The sequence below is a fragment of the Haemaphysalis longicornis genome, unplaced genomic scaffold (genome assembly GCF_048455015.1).
Source record: "Haemaphysalis longicornis isolate Haplotype H1 unplaced genomic scaffold, Haemaphysalis longicornis Haplotype H1 scaffold_15, whole genome shotgun sequence".
NCBI classification, from domain to species: Eukaryota; Metazoa; Arthropoda; class Arachnida; order Ixodida; family Ixodidae; genus Haemaphysalis; species Haemaphysalis longicornis.
The window spans coordinates 11,706,076-11,723,300 of record NW_027526257.1 but is presented as its reverse complement, the minus strand read 5'-3'; the positions used below and the strand labels follow the sequence as shown (position 1 = coordinate 11,723,300).

General features: G+C 47.5%; 1 long non-coding RNA gene across 1 annotated transcript in view; it reads left to right on the top strand.

The window, feature by feature from the left end:
* The first annotated feature begins 5,723 nt into the window (after positions 1–5,723).
* Positions 5,724–17,225, top strand: part of LOC144165757 (uncharacterized) — a 120,446-nt gene continuing 108,944 nt past the window's right edge. The window contains exon 1 of the long non-coding RNA XR_013321506.1: positions 5,724–5,854. This is a non-coding gene — a long non-coding RNA (uncharacterized LOC144165757). The remainder of the gene's footprint in view (positions 5,855–17,225) is intronic.

Genomic DNA, 17,225 nt, shown 5'->3' with positions numbered 1-17,225 from the left:
GTTGGCGTCGGTGCCCTCGAGGGTAACGGTCATTGGAGTGCTGCGCTCAGGGTCAGCCATCGGACCAGTTGGCTCAGGGTGAGACGGCGGCAAACGGTTGTGGGTCCCACTTGCCTGCAGCCACTGGCATCATGCTGCTCTCCAGTTCGGTCCCTGGTCTTCTTCCCGGGTTTGTCGGCACCAAAATGTTACGGAAGGAGGAGACAGGCAGCAGGGTTCGGGGTCATGGCTGACCGCTACGTGATGAATCACTTTAAAGGCAGGGATCATGTGTTAATGATGATGACAATGGTGGTGGCGGTGGCGCATACCCCAGCAGGGATTCAACAGTACAAGCTGAAGGTGGTACAGGGCTACGCCCCCACATCCAGCCATGACGGCCAGGTAGTGGAACACTTCTCTGAAGATGTGTAATCGGCAATGGATAAAGTAAAAACACAGTATACCGTAGTTATGGGAGATTTCAATGCTAAAGTAGGCAAGCATCAGGCTGTAGACACGGAAGTTGGGAACTATGGTCTGGGGGTAGAAATAGCACGGGCACCTAATAGTTGAGTTTGCAGAACGGTATAACCTACGCGTAATGAATACCAACTTCTGTAAACGGAATAGCCGGACGTGGACGTGGAGGAGCCGAAATGGGGACAATAAAAATGAAATAGACTTCATAATATGCGATAACCCTGGCGTTGTGAAGGATGTAGAAGTGCTCAGATGGGTAAGGTGCAGTGACCATCGTATGGTAAGATCTCGAATTAAGCTAGATTTGAGGAGGGACCGTAACAAGCTAGTACGAAAGAAGCCGATTAATGAGCTAACAGTAAGGCGTAAAGTAGAAGTATTCAGGATCGCGCTGCAGAACCGATACTTAGCTCTTACCCAGGGAGCCGAGCTTACGACACAAGAAGCCAGCGTCAACCTTACACGCATTATCATGGAGTGTGCACTAGAAGTCGGGGGCACAATGGCTAGACAGGATGCTGGCAAACATTCCCAGGAGACGAAAGATCCAATTAGAAAACAGAAAACCATGACAATCTCCACCCCAGCTGACAGAATAGAACTAACGGAGCTTTCTAAGTTAATAAGTGTAAGACAGCTGACATACGGAAGTATAATATGGAGAGGATCGAATACGCTGTAAAGAACGGGGGTAGCCTGAAAGCAGTAAAGAGACGTCTTGGCGTGGGGAAAAATCAGATGTATGCACTTAGAGACAAGCAAGGCAATGTCATCACAAATAGGAATAACATAGTTACAGTGGCCGAGGAATTTTATAGGGATCTGTACAGTAGCCGGGACATCCAGGATAAACGCAGAGGAGATAGACATCCCACCAGTAACGAACGAAGAAGTAAGGAAGGCTTTGAAAGAAATGAAAGGGGGCAAAGCACCTGGCGAGGATCAGATAACAGCAGACCTCTTGAAGAATGGAGGGGAGATTGTAATTGAAAAACTGGAAAACCTGTATACGCAATGCCTAATTACCGTAAGCGTATCAGAATCTTGGAAGAACGCGAACATCATCCTAATTCATAAGAAAGGGGACATGAAGGACTGGAAAAATTACAGGCCGATTTGCTTACTGTCAGTCGTCTGCAAGGTACTTCCCAAGGTAATCGCTAACAGAATTTCTGCAACCTTAGATTTCAGTCAACCTAAAGAACAAGCAGGGTTCCGTAAAGGTTATTCAACAATAGACCCCATTCACACGATCAATCAGGTGACGGAGAAGTGCGCTGAGTATTCTGAACCCCTATATATTGCCTTCATAGATTATGAGAAAGCATTCCACTCGGTCGAAACCCTAGCAGTTATTCAGGCATTACGGATCCAGGGAGTAGGTGAGCATTATGTAAAAATACTAGAGAATATCTACAATGGGTCCACAGCTACCATCATCCTACATAAGGAGAGCAGTAAAATACATATAAGGAAGGGCGTCAGACAAGGAGACTATCTCTCCAATGTTATTCACAGCATGTTTAAAAGAAGTATTCAGGACGTTGGATTGGGAACATTCGGGGGTAAGGGTTAAAGAAGAACACCTCAGGAACCTCAGATTTGCTGATGACGTTGCCTTGCTAAGTAGCTCGTGGGACGAATTGCAAAGCATGCTTTTCGCACTAGACAAACGGAGTAGAACTGTGGGCCTGAAAATTAATATGCAGAAAACTAAAGTAATGATCAATAGCCTCGAGACAGCACAAGAGTTTGAGATACGGGGCGAAGTAGTGGAAGTGGTAAAAGAATATATTTACTTAGGCCAAGTTGTGACCCCGGATCCCAAACATGAGGCAGAGATATTTAGAAGGATCAGAATGGGGTGGAGTGTATACGGGAGACATTCTCAGATAATGAATAGCAGTCTACCATTTTCCCGGAAGAAGAAAGTATATAACAGCTGCGTCTTACCCGCACTCACCTATGGGGCAGAAACTTGGAGGCTCACTAAGAGGGTTCAACTTAAATTGAGAACGACTCAGGGCAATGGAGCGGAAAATGATGTGTGTAACATTAAGGAACAGGCAGAGAGCGGAGTGGGCCAGGGAACAACCAGTTTTAAGGACATACTGGCAGAAATTAAGAAGAAATGGATGTGGGCAGGGCATGTAATGAGCAGGCAAGATAACCGTTGGTCATTAAGGGTAACAGAGTGGATCTCTAGAGAAGCCAAGTGTAGCAGGGGGCGGCAGAAACTTAAATTGGCAGATGAGATCAAGAAGTTTGCCGGGACAAATTGGTCACAGTTTCCACAGGACCGGGGAATTGGAGAATAATGGGAGAGGCCTTTGCCCTGGTGATGATGGGCTGGTTAGGCTGGTGATGATGATGATGGTGATGATGACCTCAATCAATAGAAATTTCTCCTACTACACTCCAATTCTGAGTATTTCATTGTATTTCCAGTCTAATAGATATTTTGGATAATTTGAAAGTAATGCTGAAATATTTTGATATAAATAACTAACTGCTATCCACAGGTCACTCTTTTTCCCCTTTTGGCCTTACGTGGCTCACTTCGGTTTTTGAATCGCTCACGTCTACGCTGGCTTCACTCTAGCTCAAGCTTCGAATGAGACACATACACCTTTCAAATTAATAAATGAAACTCCAAAGAGCCAATGCCGATGTTGTGTGAGAAAACATTCTCATTTTTGTTCAAAAAACGAAAGTACTTCTGCCGAGGTGTGAGAGGACGCACATGAAACGTGGTGTAGGGCATCTGCAGCCCAGGACAGACACAAGAATCAGGCAGAGCTAAGACTTGGTGAGGACGGGTGCTAAAATGTTTATACATTTGCAAGAGTGAACGAATGAACATCTATAAATGAAAGTAATGGTAGCAGTACTGATTCCCTACTTAAATAACGTCGAATACGATGGGTTGGCCAAAAACGCAAGAACCTTGTATTGGCAAGGTTACATATTTGGTTAAATAGTACATGCAGGAGCAAAAATTGCTCTGAAATGGGCATTCAAGCAATACAGGGCTTCACTTGTGAAAATATCAGCGTTATATTCACTGTGCTCAACTGATGCTTCATAATAATTAGGGACTGGTACCGGCAATTTTTAGGGCAAAAGTTCGAGACACTTTTGTGAGATGGACTGCGTGATGTAGAAGAACTCGCTATGAGGTGTCGCGAATCCCAAGGAAGCACAGAGTGCGAACAAGGAACGGCGCGCATGGAAAAATACACAGCAGTGCCCGAGGTTGGAAGGTCGAGGGCCCTTAAAGAGCGCAACAGTGCGCGTGCCGGGACTCGTGGGTTGGAGTATGGTTCTGAAAAAGGGCAATGCCGCGTGCACGGCGAAACAAAACACCCAAGCTGGGGGAAACTAGGTCGCTGTTGGAGGTTAGTGCGAGTCACCTTGAGATGTCAAGGCACTACCGGGTTTGTACAGGAGACTGTACAATTGCGAGTGAGTGTGAGCGACCTTAGATAGATTCTTTCGAGAGGGCTGATAAAGTGCTGACGGGCACGGCCGGAAAGTGAAACAGAATGTTAAAGATCAGATGAAGAGAAGATGCGACTCTTCTTAGGCCTGCACATTTTCAGAAAGTTGGAAGCGTCAACGGCATTTTTGGGGTGAAGCCCCTCAGGGTTTAGGGCATCTCTTGTCGTCGGCGTCGTTTTATGTAGTCAATGTACAAAAACACTGGGACACGTGCTTTATAACACATTGTGCTAGAACGTAACGGGTGCTATAAAAGAACACACTGGACACTTATTTTCCAGCGCCTTGCGTTAGAAAGTTTCATCTCCGTGGGAAAAAAAGCGTAATAAAAGAACACACCGGGACGCTCGTTTTACCTCGCCTTGAGTTAAAATCCCTCGTGCATAAGAGACACGATTCTTTTAAAGAAAAGCAGTATACCTCCACTCCCAACGGTTTCATCTCCGTTGGAAAAAAAGCGCCTAGACAGCAGGAATTCCCTTTTACTCTGCCTGCTTCGCCCCTTCCCAGGTTTGATGTTAGTGGACATGGCCGGGGATTTTTTTACTTTATGTGTTTGTGTTTGGCAAAAATATACTTCTGTGAGCCTAACTTTTAAACTCTTACAATTTAGAAGCAAACGACACGCTTACTGCATTCTACAAGGTGTTACTCCAGTTACAGTAGTTGACTACTAATTCCGTGTTTTCCAGATGCAGTTATTTCGCGAGGAAACAGAACACCAATTCAAAGTTGAATTGCATTCAACAATGGCCAAGTCGGCGCTTAGTTTTGGAATGCAATGTTCAAGAAAACTATGATAAATCGTTGCATGCTCAAGGCAGCAAAAATGACTGCATAACGCCCCCTTTAAAATAGATATTTCCGGTGCGTTCAGAATATAATAGTAGAGTAGGGATATCCAAAATGCTCCATTACTTTTCCGGTCACATCGTATAAGACCAACATTGATTCTAGAAGCATAAAAATTGACTACTAAAGGTTTGGGTTGCACGTGACTTTGTTTTGTTGGCAGATAAGAGATGGCTGGTGGTGCTTTTATGAATCGTGGTCGTTCATATATGGATATATTGCCGGTTCTCAACCATCTTCATAATTTCATAGTTTAGAATGGTGCGTACCAATTATGCACTTAGTTTCGCGGAATAAAATGCTGCCATTGTACCCAAGAACATAAAATATTGAACTTGAAGGGGTAAATGGGAACAACGAGCGTGAATACCTTGTCAGTTGTGAGATCATGTCAGCTAAAGAAAAGCTGTATGTGACTAGAATGCCACTGAAGAAAAATGAGGAGGCACGAGGTGATTTCCCATGTCCCACAGCTACTTTCCTAATACAGCTGGTAAAAACACACTAAAATGCGAATGTACAATATGCAAGTTTTCTATATAACCCAACCAGCGCCCATCACCGTTTTTTGCATGTGTGTAGGAGGAAAGAATGTGCAAGGTTACTGTGAACTCGTCGATCCAACTTCTTAATTAATTGCCTGAGGACTACTGGCAAACCGTGGTGCAGTTGGATGCAAGAATAAAGGTCAATGCAAAATTCTCAGTGTCTAAGAATATGGCCCAGGTGGCTTTGCTTAGTGCGCACGCTGCTCTGAACAGCAGAAATGTTGCACTATACACAATTCGCAATGAAAAATTCCCGAGTAAATTATGCGTGGCCTTTTTCATGTCATGACGAGTAGGTTTGACAAATTGTCACAGAAATGCGTCAGCCCCTCAACATCAGCTATTTAATGCCTTGGGTCGCCAAAACGGCTCTAAACATGTTCAAAAGCGGGATTTTGGCATTTTTGTTTCTTCATGGCTTACTTTTGGATTCGAGAGCAAATAACGTCAGACCTTCTCCAATAACCAACGATACATTCAATGGGCTAACGGTACGTAGTCTTTGGGTTTTCTTAATACTAGAACGTTTTTTAGTGCTCTGGTGCGAAAATTACTCAATGAGGGCGGAGGCACCAGATTACATCACTTCACAATTATTCTCCCAACAAAGTATGCGTGGCAAGTGCCTGTTGTAAGTGATAAGAAGCATCCCCGTGGTTTTGTTTAGCTGAATAAATCCACACTTTGAATTGTCGATGAGGGCAGCTATTACCCCCTATATATTCAGTGGAAATATAGCTGATATATTTTTATTGGGCTCCCTAAAACAGGTGTCAATCGACCAGATTTAGTGGAAATCCCCAAGGTGGAGTACGTGTCTGCGAAGGAAAGTTTTACATCCGCCTAAATACAGCCGTACGGCTAAAAAGGAAAGCTCTATCGCTTTCTCATAAACATCGCAGTTGAAGAAAAATTCGTACTGGCCCAGAATTCAGACCCGGGACCACCGCGTAGACGGAGGAGTCGCTCTAACAGCTGAGCTAACAAGGAGAGTAGGAGTTTATAGTTTCTGCGAAAGAAAGTTTGAAATCCACCTAAATGCAGCTGTACGGCTACAGAAACAGAAACGCTGAACAAGTGCTGGACAGCATTTCTCATTAGAACTCTGACTGACCAATCCTTCACGCCGAACAATTCTAACATGACATAAATCCTGTTCGAAGGCCACCGGGTCGCCTTCTTGGCGAGATACACGGCAGAGATGTACCGGTGTAAGCCATTTCGCTTCAAGAGGGAGCCTAGCGTTGTGTGCTGGCAAGACGGACCCGGCAAGATGTGTGCCTGAACATCAAAAACCCCAAGCGATGCTCGAGCTCCAGCCCGACAAATTCGTCTGTTGGCTGCCCCTGCACCCCCTGGTGTACAGTGTGCGAGGGCCCTCACCCCACGGGCAACCCGGACTGCGAAGACGCTTTCAACCACTCAGCAGATCTCCCTCGTATGCCCAGGTGGTCTCAGAACAACGAAAATTGCTCGAGGCTTCGTACGACCGGCCCGCGGATTTCCCGGGGCGCCATCAGGGAACCCGCATCGATGACCTCGAGCGCCAATCCTGGAGTGCCAAGGACCCAGGGAAGCCTCCAAAGGGCAACGAGCAGAAGTCCGGGCAGCACCCACCCCACAAACATCACGGCACGGAACTCAATACCAGTTACAAAATCGCCCTCCTACAAGACGGAAGACCACCACGGTAACGGGTGAGCGGTCCAAACGCCTCTACTCACTTGGTCAGAAAGAACACCCCCGCTCCTGTGTTCTACAGCCCCCCTCTCATCACCCAACTTCATCCAAGCCACCCCCTTCACCCTCATCTGACACAACGTGTATTGCTAGCCATGCGCCTTTAAACAGCCGCGCTGCGAGCTGAGAAATGCGCGCTCAAAAAGGAGATTCCCCGGTTACAAAATAAGCAGCGAGACGAGCCCGCCCAAGCGGAGAGCACCATGCGCACCCAATGGGAAGGGTAATGTCTCCCCCGAGTCCTCTTCGGAGGAGTGCCTGCAGGGTCTAGAAAGGGGGCTAGCGGACCAGAAGGTTCAATACACGCAAACAGTACAAACATCCTGAGAGCGCAGGCCGAAACGCAGGCCCGATTTGAGAACAATACTCGGGAGATGCTGTCAAGTGTCAGAGACCTGGGTGCACAAATAAACCCCTAAAACGTCCCGATTATGCTATCATGGATGAAGACCTCTAAGGGATTCTTGTTCTGGCAGTGGAACTGTAGAGGCTTCGTTCGCGAACGAGTGAAACTGCAGCTACTGGTAGAGGAGGTAGGGAATACTCCGAACATAATTTTGTTGCCGGAAGCCGGAAAGCGTCTTCATCTTTCTATGTCATCAGTACTTGGAAACGCAACACGACACTGCAGTTCGAGTACAGCAAAACATATCAGCCCAACACACGCACTTAGCTCCCCCATGACTTTGTAGCTGTTTAGCCGAAATGTATCACAGAACAGGTCAGTCATTTACTAAACAGTTGCAGTAGCCCCAAGCAACACACGCAAAATTTCCGGGCAGTGATCCTGGCCGCTAAACAAGTCGCCTAATGCTCACTCCTCATAATTACTTTAATGCTTTTAACGCTCCACACACGGCAAGGGGTTATTCTGGGGACAGAAAAAAACGGCAGGCTGCTCTGGGATTTGACTTATTCACAGAAGCTCACGCTTCGAAACTCATTTGGATCTACCAACTAGGGAGGGGACGAGTGTACAATGGCCACCACCCTGAACCCTCCCTTTACCTACAGAGTAGGCAAAGAGAATGGAGTACATAAGCCTACACCCTCGGCAGTTATCATTACATAATACAGCTACGCACGACACTCAAACTCCCCAAACCAGCACAGAGCATGCATACCGTAATCAGCGAATGTCACACTTTCTGGAAGGCACAACAAGCTCGGGACCTACCTTCCTTCCAACGCTTGACCTAGCTCAATGGACGGAGCCGCTCCTGTGGGATGTACGGCATCACCAAGTAGAAGTAGATGCCGAAATGCCGCCGCGGCACGTCGACTGTAAATTGCAGCATATGTGGGAAGCTCTCAAAGGTCTTAAAAGGCCATAGCTTAATCAAAAGCCTAAAAGGTGCCTAAGAAAGAAAACAGCCAGCATAGCCAAGGAAATGGTAAGTTATGCAAACAAACTAGTTAGATCAGGATGGGAAGAGCTGTGCGATCGGCTGCAGGGCGCCATGATCCCGAAGAGAACTTGGTTCCTTCTGAGACACCCACTCAACTTACCACTATCTTAAGCGGAGCAATTCGCGACCTCATGAATAGATATGTACGAGATTGGGGACAGCAACAGCACCCGTACTACTCAGCGCCGCCTAACCGCTCCTTGGACGACGATATCACAGATGCAGAGGTCAGGTGAGCTTTGCAGGACGTGCGAAGATCTTCCACCCTAAGGCAAGACGCAGTCACAAATCAGATGCTCAGAAACATCGACGATGGCTCGATGTATTACCTCACCAAGTTCTTTGACAAGCATTGAACAGGGGGCACTGTTCCTCGAGAGTTCTATAACGCCAATTTTGCCGTAATCCCTAAGCCGGGAAAACACCTCTCCACAGAAAATCCCAGTCCGATTTAGCTAACGTCCTATGTAGGAAAACTAATGGAACGAATAATTATGGCACGTATAGACCTCCTGCGCTGCCCAAGGGGCGCTCCGCAAGCGGCTAGCGGGAACTACTGCAGGGTAGTACAAAGCTACGCGGGTCCCATAGGATTCCGTGTTGACAAAGTGACATGGTCGCCAGCCCATCTCTGACGCGTCCGATCTCTTCCGGCAATCAACTTGGCATTAGGGGATAAAGCTTTGTAGCGCTAAATACGTTTACAGCACCGACAAAAGAGCCGGGACGGTGGTGGCACTCTGCGACTCCTAGGCTATCCGATTGCTGGTCGTATGAAGTGAAATTTGAGGTAAAACGTCTAGTTTAAACTAACACTTTAGGCGACATGGACTTTTCAACAACCGCCGATCCATAAAAAGGAGTGACGCAATCGGCGATGATGGCGGTTTCAAAAGCCAGTGAGCCCGTCGGCTGCGGTGCACCGCTCTTTTGCGTGCCTGCGCACTATCCGTGTACTTTTATTAAACAGTGCTTGTTTGTGTCGCCGTTACGAATACATTGTGTAGCGTTAGCTGGCCGTTTTCCTTCGTGTCTCAGTGACAAAACGCAGCGTGACAAAGCGTGAAATCTGTTTTGTGATTCCGAAATTACTGGCCCTAAAGCCTTAAACGAAGTGGTAGGGTGAACTGAGAGGCCGCTCGCTTTCCTTGTTTGCTGTCACTTTTCTTAATTACGCTCTTGCATCATATATACCCAGTTCGCACTTAACTAGAATAAGGGCCGGCAAGGTTTTGAAGTGTAGGGCAGAGTTGCATGCAGCCAACACGGCGGAGGGCTGGACGGCAAATCAGGTGGGTGGGGTAGGGGGGCTTTGAATGCAAAGAGGAAAAATTCAGCGAATTGCCAATAATATTTGACAAATCTGGTGAAGTGTGAAGGCGCGGGGCAATTCAACTGGGACCGATCAATTCTCTGTTCTTGTCTTTCTGTCTAACTCCATTTCAGGACAATACTGGCGTGTGGGGGTTCAGATTGTTAGCGACTACCCCTGCATTTGAAGATAACCAATTACATTAGTGATCATCCTATTTAATATCCGCGGCCGCGTGCCGTGTAAGCGGCTGTGTTATATTCTAAAAAATAAAAGTACACATCTCTGCAGGCAGCGGGCGTGCTATTCGGCGCTTGTTTTGCGTCCTTTATTAGCGCTTAATTTGTTTGACGTTTTTGCCGCACCTACACGCTTGTATACATGTAAGTTGCCGTTGGTAAATCGTGCGGCGTAAAACGTTACGCAAGAATCATTTAGTTTCCGAAAATACAAAACAAAATCTGCACTTGTTTCCAAGGCGGTGCCATGCCAGCAGTGTCCGCTGAGTCGGCTGCGCAACTCTTGAATTCGCTTGCATGCTCCCACTGAAGCAACCCTTTGCACTTACCTCTGCCTATGGGATGAGCAGTGTTCCGTGTTTATGCTACTCGTGAACCTTCCTTTGTCGACCGCACTCAAGAAGAAAGAACGATAATTGTCGTCAGGAAGTTCGACCACCCGACCTGGCGATACTGTCCCACGCAGCAACAACCGCGTCAGCTCGCTCAAAAGAAAGTCGATCAATCGGCTTGTTGTTTGCGGATATATTTTGTTTAGCCTTTGCAACTACTTTAAGTGCTGTTTCATATGGTAGGCAGTCATTTAAACACGCCATAATAGGATTAAACTAAGTACAACGAACTTTCACTCTGGCTTGTATTGAAAACACATGGAGGGCAGCGAGGGTCGTCTGCTTTTGTACTAGCCAAACGTGTCGTAAGGCGTGTGATTGGTGAGTAGCGCAGCTGGGTGGTTTTAACGCTGTCTTCTTGAGAATTAGAGCTGCTGGTACAACACGGTAGAAAGTTTACCTCTCGGTACAAAATTCTAGCGCCTCCCGTTCTTTGAGTTCGTTGGCATGTGGCCATGGTGGGCCATGGAATGTACAAGTGGGCCCCCTTGTGGCGCTTGTTTGCGAAGTAGTGTCTGAAGTACTGAAAACGGAACTTTCCGTACATTCCAAGTGGACAGCAAGTGAACCGCAACGGGGATGAACAATCTGTTGCCTATTCTGAAAGAACCGGCGTCCGTGAGTGCGTGAAGAGACGCTGAGCGTTTTTAAACGTTTTGTTGCTGGCACAGGACTAGCCTCATTTTGTAGGTTTGGGTTTCCTTGGATGTCTGTTTCTTTCCTCACAGTGAAAGAATGTTGCTGCATGTGCTTAATGTTTAAGAGTGGATGGTGTTATTCATTCAGTTGTCAAGTTTGAACATTTCCACCCTTCGTGCGGTCGGTTGCCTTTAATGGTAGAGGGTGCACGAATTTCTTCTCACGGGCCCTGTACATGTGGTTGATCGCTTTCTTTTATTGTTTGATGTTGCGGAAGTCACGGCTAGGCCAAGGCACTAAGTGTCCCGTGTGGTATCCGCTGTTGGTGCACTTGGATGGCTGTTAGTGTTGGTAGCGTTGGTGTGTGCCATAGCATTGTGGTAATGTCTTAGGTGACGGGGAATGTTATTACCGTGCATATTACCTGGAACGTTGCGCGTACAACGCGCGTAACTGCTTGAGTGTGTTTTGTTTAGTTCTTGCGCTGTAGTTAGACAACCTGCAGTGAGAATTATTGTTGTACGTTTAGCTTGTGTACGAACAACAGTCTCGGTGCGGAGGTGTTAAGTTCGGGCTTCTCGTTTAATTGATAAAATCCGCCGGTGGCTCATTTTTCGGCATCGCCTCCGCTTGTAGCTGTCATGCTGCGTTGCTTCCATGCAGCCACAAAGTTGCGAAGTTGGGGGCCACCGAGTGTATGCTTTGTGTTTCTTCCTTTTATGTCCTGCTTAGCCCCAGTACCTTTGTTACGTTGGTATACGGTCAGCTCGACCGGGCAGTCTCAGTGAACGGCGGAGTGGTGCAACGCGGTGAAAAGAGCCCCGGCGCGGGGCTCCCTCTCGGACAGCGCGCATGCCGCTATTATGGCTTGCCGTTATTGAGAAGTGCTCAGTCGTTCGTCATCAAGGTGGACGAGCTGAGAGGAAGCGAAAAGATGCCGTCTCATAGTGTCAAAAAGTCGCGCGGCGTAGTTTGTGAGTATTTGCGAAGCCGGCGTCGGCGCTAATCGCTGATGAATCATTCGCTTCGGGAATACTCGCCTGGGGTTGAAGGAGCTCTTCTCGGTAGTCAGGCGGCAGGCGCGCAGGCGTGGCTAATCCCCTCGTCTGCGAGAGGATTAGCCACGACTCCCTCATTGGGCCGTCGAGCGAACGTAGATAAGTGCGAGGCGGCAAGGCGACGACACTGTTAGACGTTAGCCGCGCGAACACTGCTCTAAGCACTCGGCTTTGGCTTTTGGGCCGATACTGCCCGCTCAACCTAATGGGGTGAAAACTCCGCGCGGTCAGAGTTTGGGTACCAGATGTCTTGTGTTTGCTTGTCGGTTCCAATAACCTGCGCGGGAAACGTACCTTGAGTGCATGAGAGAGAGTGCTGGGTCACGTGGCCGCAGGTGGGGACATGTGTAGGATTGGGTGGTTCTTGTTGCCGATCAATGGTTCATAGTAATCATTTTGAAAAGGGGTTTTTACTCTTTCTTGAACACTCCCTTTGGAGGCTTGGTTTTTGGGATCAAAACCGGAGTGTTGGGTTTGGTTCGAGGTCGGTCGAGAGGGATCTAGTTCCGTTTATACCGTTTCCGAACAGGCTGCTGCGGCCAGAGTGACAATGTAACCGTCATTCTTTCCTGATGTAAATACTTGGAGTAATGTAAATAGTGTAAAGAAACCTAATATAAAACAAGAAAGGCAATCCTTATCCCTCACCTGCTTCAAGCATCGGACGTCAGTCGTCGAAGCAAGTCAAGATCGTCCTCTCGGCTCGAGCATCAAAAGAACCTCATTATTTCGTTTTCACCATCGCCAAGAAGATGGAGAGGTGAAATCTAACTCGTGGGCACGGCATGTATTGCGAAAGCAAGATAACCGTTGTTCATTAAGGGTAACAGAGTGGATCCCTAGAGAAGGCAAGCATGGCAGGGGGTGGCAATACGTTGGATGGGCACAAGAGATCAAGGCGTTTGAGGGGATAAATTGCCCGAAGTTAGCACGGGACCTTGATAATTGGAAAATAATGTGAGAGGACATTGCCCTGCAGTGGGCACATATAGACTGGTGATGATAATGACGATGTTGCTAATGATGATTTAGCATGGACCACGCTGGATAGGTTGGCATACCTAAAAATCGATTGAAGCTCAGATTTCAATGTTGTTGGTGATATGTGTATGACGGCTTTTATAGCTTGCTGCTGGGGCGGATACCACGTTCCTCGAATTTTAGTCCCGAAAGTCTGCACGTGTTCCTTTGAAGACACACCTTTCTGCGTTGAGTTTGACGCCTGTTTATTTGAGCTGTCATAGCACATCATTGCGGCGATGATCGTGTTCTTTGGGTGTGCATCCGAAAACTAAAACATCTTTCATGTTGAACTCACAACTACCAGCATCAGGCCAATCATCACACAGGCCAATTTGCGTTAAAAGTGCTCTGGAGCTGAGGCTATCCCGAATGGGATCCTGTTAACATGATATCTCCTGAAAGGCGTAATGAATGTGGCCAGCTGGTGATTCTCTTTGCTTAAGGCAATTTGTCAGAACCGTGACTTGGCGTCCCCTTTGCAGAACACCTTGTCCTCAGATGACTTGTGGAAGTGAGTGTTCTACCACGGAAATGGGATGCCAATCTTTACGCCCGTACCGGTTGAGTTCCGTGAGATCGACACAGAGGCGGGTGCCACCGAATCCTTTAGTGACGACAAAACAGGCGCGAACCACTCACTTGGCTCTTCCGAAGTTGTCATGTCGTCCAACAGTTGCATACAGTTCAACCCTTCCTTAGTTTGGTTGTATAGAGGTGGGGAACCCGACGTGGTGAGGTCATTGCGAAAGGCTTGGCAACGTGTTCAGGCTCAAACTTGTAATCGCCCTGAATAAGTCTTAGTCCCTCGAAGAGTCGTTAGTGTTGCTGCAGTCGCGAAGATGGCTTTCATCCAAGGTGGGAGAGGAGCGGGAAAACTCCGCGAGCTTCGATCGCTACCTTTCTTTCCTAATAGTCCCTCTTTGCGGCCCTTTATTACGAAATCGCTCAGCAGCGTCAGCTTGCCAGAGCTATCATCGGTAGATGAAGCTTACCTTTCACCTTTGAGGGTGTGCCGTCTGGTCCGCGCAGCAGCTTTGAGGGTGCACGGAACTGCACTTATAGACTCTGAGGTGGATTGGACTTGCTGGTGGACTTTGAACTGTGGACTCTGAACTGTGTGCCTTGCGGACAGTTGGGGCACCCTTGAGTTTGGTGTTGGTGGAGGGTAGGGTACTCCGTGTTGTGGAGCGTAATTGGGGGCGAACTCAAGGATGGTGTTCTGGTCCTGATGCTCGAAATGTTTGGCAGGGGAATGTGAGCGTTCCGGGTTGGTTGGGGGTGGTCTATTGAGAGTTTGTGGGACTCTATGGACGTTATTCTTCTCTATTTTGTTTTTCTGGGGGGCTGGATGTGCACTTCGCAATGTGTGTCTATCTTTACAGTGATATATCGAGGGCCTCGGGATTGTATTGGAGAAGAGTGGGTTGTCGGGGGTTGTTTACCGGGTGTGTTATCTGAGGCGCTTCTTCTCCTTGCATTCTCCTTGCACCCAACATCGTGCGGGTGCTCAGTTGCGTTGTTTTCCCGCTAACCAATATAAGCGCATCAGTTTATTTTTACTTTTTGGAACAAATCGGCTTTTCCTGGAAAGTATTTTGGAGGCGGGGCTTCCTGTTCTTTTTTTTCGCCATTAACCTGCTATAGCCTAGATGTAGCAGGGTTGTTCCTCTTTTTATTAAGGTGGTTTTTAATTTGCGGGGGAACATTACCTTTTTCCTCCTTTTTATTTTACCACCATGTTCTATCCTTTTTCTTTCGTAATTTCAGTGAGACGCCCATGAGCCAGAAGAACACTCCATGATATTCTTTGCTATCATTGGACCTAGTTAAATAACAAATGGGGCGTGCCGTTCTGGAGTTACTGTGATACTTTCCATCAGAGGTTCGCCGAAAGAATGCTCGAGTAGGTAAAACAAAATGGCCGCGTATCTGCTACATTTGTTGCCAATGTCGATAAAAAATGATAGTATTTGGTCGACATTTGTGATGTGAATGCCTCCCCTTGCTTCCTGGCTCACCACTCATGCTGTTCCTCTTTTGTCGCGTTCCTCGGAAGGTAAGCACGGTAGAGGTTTGCTCAAGCAAATTGAAATTTACCGCGTTCCACGGATCCAGACCGAGTTCCACGACGCCAGCGTTGCCGAACGGAGGAGCCGTGCATGAATTGAGGCGCTCCCCTTTAATATTCATAAAACCACGTTGCCCTACTTCACGTGCCTTCCAAGAAGAACGCAGAACAGATCTAGTGGAACCTCTCGGCATTGTTTCCACTTGATTTCCTAATGGCGCAGGTGACAGCAGGTGACACAGTGATTTTTTCTTCTTATGGATGTAGTATTTCATTTCACAGAAATCAGACATTTCTATTTTTTGTAAAGGAACGCTGTAAATATCCCTCATGCACTTGTTTATAGCCTTATATGTCTGTAATATGTGGTTTTTGTTCAGAAATGTCGAGAAGTATGAACATTGACACCGCACTTAGACGTATAAATTTGGCTGTGGGTATACAAAACTATTGGTGATCTTTTCTTTTCGCCGCGTGGGAGAATCAAGTCACAGCCCGACAGAAAGACGTACAGACGGATTAAAAATCCTGCGTTTTAAGTAGCACACGAATGTCTATCGCCTTTAAAATGTCCCAACAGAAATCCAGGAGTGGAGTTTATCGTACTCAGGGAATTATCAAAAGAAAACATGGTTCCGTCCGGGCAGCTACACAATGAAGTCTTTTCAGGGTTTTATTCGCGATCTATGGATGAAGTAATGCCATCCGTGCTCTTCTGAAACAAATAAAAGAAGAAAATAGATGTATTTGGGCAGAGCTCTAACAGAAAAGTGAAATATAAAAATATAGGAGAAGTTCCCTTTTGCCTGATCGTTAAAAATGCATGCTGGAAAGCTAAATTCAGCTCAAGTGCAGCAGCACTAGCATGAAAGGCGACGTAAGTCCGGCGTCGTACAGAGACCGGCACACGTAGCGGAACAAAACTAAAAGGTTAAGCTGTCACTCAAACATTTTCCTCGACATTACATTGACCAAGGAAATGTTAATCTGGTTGTTGGTGACATGTGTACACCAAGGTGTTTCAGTGGGAGAGAAAAATTGGTAAATGAAGGTATTGGGGCAAAGTCTTGGCTGGGCATAACGTGAAAAACTGTAAATCGGAGGGTTGTGTTGCAGCAATCGATATTGAAGGCACGGGTGTACATGCAACTATGGCACAGATTCCCTTGTTCGATGCCCACAGACACAGGAGCGCTGGTTTGGGGCTATTAGTAAGGCATTTCAACGGTTTGAGAGCGCTAACGCCCACCAGGGGGAAGGTAGTGGGCTTTCACAAGCCGAGCTGTGTGTCCACTTGCAGCTTAATTGTTCTCGTTGGTGCATTAAATATTTGCAGCACACAATGTGCTTGCGGATAGCACATACTCATAGCCCCTCTCCAAGCTGCCAAGAAGCAGTCGAACAGGCTCTGTCCGCCTAAGCAACCAAAAGGCGCAAGATGAGGAATAGACCAGTCAAACACCATAATGCGTCAATAGACACAACCCTCCCACCAACTACAACGAAAGAGACGCCAAGACCAAGGTCTAACACCAGAGCCACCAAAACCAGCATACAGCAAGACTAGCAAACGAGACAACCTGCGTGGTTCCTAGCAGTTATGATAAACGTTGTCAAATTTTTGGACACCCAATTTATTTTTCTTGGACAGAACTGTCATGAGCAACCTCCCGTTGGGGTAAGAGCATAGATAGGAAAAGAAGAGGAGGAACGAGGCGAGCGTGGGGACAAGGAAGAAGACCAGGCGACGCTCCTGGAACCGACCCCAGCGTGATCGGGGCCTGACGACGCCTCAGGCCTACCGACAGGAGCTCCAGGCTATGATCCTGGAGGGAGACCCCGCGGCAGCGCACCGTCGGCGGCTCCAGGTTACCGACTAAGCTACAGGCGGGGACGTCCGGGCTACGCTGCGACGCCAGCTCCACAACGCAACTAGGGCCACGCTCCCTTGGCTGTTGGCAGCGTTGGCTGGGCCCACGTCC